We start from the raw sequence: 6,000 nt of genomic DNA, 5'->3' as shown, positions 1-6,000 counted from the left end.
AAATAAAATAAAATTAAAATAATCTACATTCCTAATAACGACAAAACAACAACAAACATCATCATTATTTTGTAATTATTATTGTAAAAAAACAACAAGCAAAAAATAAATTCTAGTTTTTATTTTATGATTTAATGATTTCAAAGCAAAAGCCAGCAGAAAAAAAGTGAACTTGTTTATTATTCATTAAATCAAATTAAACAAATACAAATATAAAAAATTACTAATTCTTTTTTATTTCAAATTCTATTTAAAGTGTAATCACTGAAAATTTAGAAGAAAAAAAAGTTGCAAAAAAAAACAATTTTATTTAAAACTAAAAAAAAAGTTTCAAAAATAATACAAAACAAAATAATTGTATAAATTATAGTCCATTTAAAAATTAAACAAATTTAATATAAAAATTTAAAAAAAAAATCCCTCCTTTTAACATCTACAAACAACAAATAAATAGTGACATTTAATTAACAACAAAATTAATAAATATCTAAAGTAAAACAACCACTAAGGATTACTGGAAAAAGAAAAACAATTAATGCTTAATTGCGCTAAAAGAAAAAGTAAGTAAATGTTAAAAAATTTTAATAAAAAATAATAATTTGGAATTTAAAACAAAAATATTGAAAAAAACGTAAATTTAATTTCAAACTGTTTAAAAATCATTTTATATTTTAGGTACGCCCACTCTGTTGCTTTACGAAATCGAATATTATCCTTTATATAATATATTTCCTTTAATAAGATCTTTATTTAGTTCGAAATATTTTTGTTTAGAAAAGATCACAAAAAGATCATGTAAACTAAAACAAAAATTTGCTAAAAGTTTGTTTATAACCTTTTTTATTTACAGTATAATCGATTAGCTTTGAAATATTATATCCTGTAATTTTCTGCTTTGCAAATACGAGCTATTTTTAACATATTTCCCATAACTTTTCACAAAATTTCGAGTGTAAAGGCCATGATTTCATTTATTAATTCCCCAAGTTTTCTCCACAAAAAGTTATAAAGAATTCAAACCATATATCTCATTCTTCGCCACCCTGTACTTACACATACTTCGTCTTACATTTGAGCAATGTGGAATTTCCACTTCCTTTTTAGATCAATTTATTGAATTTTTATTACAAATATGTTTGAAATACTAAAAAAATGGCATAAAAATGCGGATTTTTTTTTAAATTTTTAACTTATATTCAATTTAAATTTATTCAAAGTATTGACCATTCTTAGCAATGATCGTTTCCCATCTTTCTGGCAACATATGGATTCCGAACCAAAATAAATGCTCATCTTTTAAGGCCATGAACGAATAAATCCAAAATGAACTAAATCCCAGAGATAGCGTTCTACATCGTTCGAAACAAATGGTAGTCGGACATGGCAATGTGTGGACTATAAAGCTGGTAAAACTTCCCAATCACTTCATTCTAAATATTTTTTAAGAGATATAGCAACATGTGGCCGAGCGTTGTCATGCGTTCGCCAATGCTCGCTTTAAATGAATCAATTGCGTTCGGTACAGGTTCTCTATGATGGTTTGGTCAGATTTCAGCAGCTCATAACCGATAGGACCCTTTGCACCCACCAAATACATGGATATTTGGCTTTGGTGTCGATTCAGCAGGTTGGCCAGGCTTCACATATGATCTTCTCCGCTTCCGGTTATTGTAATGCATCCATTTTTAATACCAATTAATGATTCGGTGCAAAAATTATTTTCTTTTATAGCGTTCAAGCATCATTTCGGTCAAGCAAAATTGTCATTTAAGGCCTCTTCAATTCGTATGCATGGAAGTGTTTTGAAATTGCTGTTTGAGACGCTCCCAAAGATTTTCGTTTAATTTGTTTGGAAAACCATGGCTTGTTTTATTAGCAAAAAATATCCGGATCATTTACAAGCATAAAGTGACTAACAAAATGAGAGTTAGCTTTCAAAATCCGTTTCAATTGTTAAAATATTCCAAATAGAAAACAAATTATAACGAATTTTCTTCAATAACCTGCTAATTAAAATTAATCATACGTCCTGTTTGATTTTTCAGCAAAAATGAAGATTTAAACAAGTTAGAGGAAAATTTTTTAAACAAATAATAACGAATTTTCTTCAATAAGCTTCTAATTAAAATTAATCATACGTCATGTTTGATTTTGCAGGAAAATTTTTTGAAAGATTCTTTGATTGTGGTTAAGATTCCCTGTTTTATTTAATTAAATGTCTGAAGAGAATCTTTATATACATACCTACATTGAATTAGTGTCTCTCTGATTTTTATTTTATTTAATTTTATTTTTTTATTGTCAATTTTTTATAAATTTATTAACGGAAATATATTTTTAGCATATAAAACATATCCTTAAGCTCTTCTGTTTCAGAAACAGTTTTAAGTTCTCAAATATTTGAAACAATGACAATGTTATAACGAATATTCTATAGCTGCTTCGGAATTAATATTAATCATACGTTCCCAATAATTTTAATAAAGAAATGAGATTTTAAGACTAATAAACAAACATTTTGACAAAAATTCCACTAGATTATGCAAATAACTAATAGAAATAATTAATATTATGTAAAAAGTAACAAAAATTTTGAATTTTTTCAAAATAAAATTAAATAAAAGTATAGAAATTTAAATAAATTTTCTCAAGTAGGACAAATCATAATGGCAAATATTAGAAATGTTTTCTTGTAGTTCAAAAATTATATCCCAATTGAGAAAACCAAAGTGGTATTTGAGTCAGTTTTAATATCAAGACATTTGACTTAAACAGATAAATGAACATAAACATATAGGCTTTGCTTTCAAAAAAGCATAATTCTTTACATATTAAATTACTTGATTATACTCCTATCTATGTTAGGAAAATAGGTTTGTCATATTTAAGCGCATTGAAAAAAATAGCTTAAAATTTAAATGGAATTTATGAAAATACTTTGTTAGTGATTCCCACGTACTATGAGGATACAGCCTTAAGTCTTTGCATTCCAAATTTGAAAATATTTCTTGTATGTGTCAAATCATAAAGGATTTCAAAAGTTCTTACTTATTCAACCTTTGCTTTTAAATAAGCAAATAATTATCAAGAATTTTTTAACAACCTAACAGAAAAGAACAGAAAATTTCAAGCAAAATCTTCAAAAACACCCTTAAGATCAGAAAAAATCGTAAAATTATGTTTTTTCCATTTTTAGTGGAACTTTGGTGAATTTCAAGACATATTTTATAACACATTACTTGAGGTTAATAATTTCAAAGTTTAATGTGACTATAAGCTGAAGTCTTTGCTTTTAAAATCCATTTTAAATTTTAAAATACTTGAAACAATAAAGAAATTATAATGAATTTTCTTTATTAACCCATTAATTAATATTAATCATACGTCCTGTAGGATTTATTCATAAAATTAAGAATTTAAACCTGTTACATGGAATTTTTTACAAATTTTATTTAAACATTATAATGTTAACACAATAATCTGCCTTGTAAATTTGCAATGAAACTTTAAAGATTGGTTTACTTGCAACATTTAAAAAAAATATAAAAATTATAAAAAAAATTTAATTTCAAAATTGAAAAAAACTTTAAAAGCAGCCTCATAAACCTCCTTTTAATATTATTACATTTTTATTATTTATTTCTTTAGTGATCCAAAAAAAATATCATAAAAAATACGTAAAATTTTAAATTTATTTTCTTTAAGCTATTTATAATTTTAAAGAAATTCTTAAAATATTTTCGCATTTCACAAAAAATTTAAAAAAAAAACAACATTCATAAAAACAAACAACCAAACACACACTCAAAATGCCACTTGTTAATAATTGTCGAACATCAACAAAACCATACAAAAAATTTAAAAAAAAAAATTGCGAAAAAAAATCACACACATCTTAAAATATTTCTAAATTTATGTTTTATTATAAATTATTAATATACATACGTAATTTAGCCTATGACGCTTTTTGAAGGCAAAACAATGCAATAACAAAAATATATAGAAATTAGAATTGAGCAGCCTTAATGGAGGTTAAAATTATTATTAAAAAAAATAGCAACAAATTAAACAGAAAGAACTATTTTAAATGGAAAAACTATTAATTATTTAAATTTAGTTTTAAAAGGGATATTTCTGCACAAAGATTTGTGTCAAGTATTTTGAATTCTAATAATAGATCTTAAGCAAAAATGCTATAGTTTTTGACCACTGAAAAATAAGGCACTAAAAAACATTCAAATAATGTTGATCTAAGAGTTAAAAGGAAATTCCGCTTTATAGTCTAGATCGTGCCCCGGCCGACTACTATTTGTTTTGATCGATGCAGAACGCTCTCTCTGGGATACGCTTCAGAACAGAGTATTTGAGATATTGGCTTGATTCGTTATTGGCCTCTTAAGATGATTAGTTCTTTTGGCTCAGAATCCATATGTTGCCAGAAAGATAGGAAAAGGTCACAGCTAACTTTGAATACATTTATATTGTACAAATATTTTAAAAGCTGAACATTTTAAAAAATCCTGCATTTTTAAGTCATAGACCCAATATTTGTTTGTCAGTTTGTTTGAATTCAGCTTTAAGTTTCTGTTATTTTATTTTGGATTTCTTATATCTCTTACTCTTTTTATTTTACCTCCTTGCTTTCTTCTATTTCACTATATTTTTTCAAGCTTAACGCTAAAAACAACCAGCAACAGAAAAAACTGAAGAAATTAAAATCATCTTTGTTTGTATTCAAACCAACGTTCATTGAACTTTTTATGCGTAAAAGTGCTAAAATGTGAGCAAAAAGATAAATATACCAACATACATACATACAATCACATACAAATATACATATTTACATGAATATATAAAAAAAACCTAATACATGAGTACATATATGTACCCATTTATAAATGAGAAACTGAAAGGGTTAAAAACAAACTAGAGCTTATGAATAGAGTACCTTTATAACAAAAAACTTCTCTAGCTAAACGTCAAAGACTTCAAGTCAACTTTAGTTCTTTTTTGTTGTTGTTGTAAGAAACAAAAATACAACAATACTTAAACACACATACACCCATACAAACATCTTTTTGCTAAACTCTTGTAAAACAACAACTACGACATAAATTGTAGTTGTTTGTAGCCAAAGACGTCAGTCAGTCTTACACATGTTTTGCAGTTGTAGCTGTTTAACCATCTTAACTTGGCAACACATGTTTAAGCAGGGCAACAAAAAAACTAATATTAAAATAAGCAAATAAAGCAAGCAACAACATTAAGAAAACAATAATAGCAAACATGATAGAAAAACTTAGCAGGGCCCATCACAATTTAGATTTGAACTAAAAAAAATATTAGAAACAGATATAAAATAAAGCTAGCAATATTAGTTATTAAACACACAAATTATGAATTAATAGTTTGAAATATAATTTTGTTCATTTCATTTAAAAAAATTAAATTTTGAAAAAATTTAAAAAAAATTATTTTTTTTGTTATTCCCCAAAAAAAATAATTAATGAAACAAATCTGAATTTGTTTTTAACAACAAATAGTTTACACTATAAGCTTTCAAAATATAGACAATTTAATTTAATCTTTTTATATATATTTTTTTAATAAGAGTTTAAACTTTGTGTTAAATCAAAAGCCCACATGACGTATGATTAATATTAATTCATAGGTAAATAAAGAAAATTCATTACAACTTCTTTAGTATTTAAAATATTTCAACATTTTAAACGGTTATTTAAAGCCAATACCTTTGGTTATAAACTCATTATACTTTATAATTAAAAGTTTTAGGAATTTCTAATAAATTTTAATTTCTTGAAGTTAATTTCAAACATAAATATGTTTTGGAATATTTCTCACAAAACATAAATGCAACACACTTAAATTAAATTTCAGGACGTATGCTTAATATTACATCGATTACTATTTTAAATATTTCAATATTTTAAACGGTCCCTGAAAGCAAAGACTTTAGGTTATGAATATTTTGTGTCTTTG

The 6,000-nt window shown here is 25.0% G+C and overlaps 1 protein-coding gene across 1 annotated transcript in view; it reads left to right on the top strand.

The window, feature by feature from the left end:
* The first annotated feature begins 403 nt into the window (after nt 1-403).
* The window catches only part of LOC135953909 (serine-rich adhesin for platelets), a 48,326-nt gene continuing 42,729 nt past the window's right edge, over nt 404-6,000 (top strand). Inside the window, exon 1 of the mRNA XM_065503941.1 lies at nt 404-560. The gene's annotated coding sequence lies outside the window, so the exon portion shown is untranslated. The remainder of the gene's footprint in view (nt 561-6,000) is intronic.

This window comes from Calliphora vicina, chromosome 3 (assembly GCF_958450345.1).
Source record: "Calliphora vicina chromosome 3, idCalVici1.1, whole genome shotgun sequence".
NCBI classification, from domain to species: Eukaryota; Metazoa; Arthropoda; class Insecta; order Diptera; family Calliphoridae; genus Calliphora; species Calliphora vicina.
The sequence above is the reverse complement of the archived record's forward strand: the minus strand, read 5'-3'. Positions and strand labels throughout refer to the sequence as shown.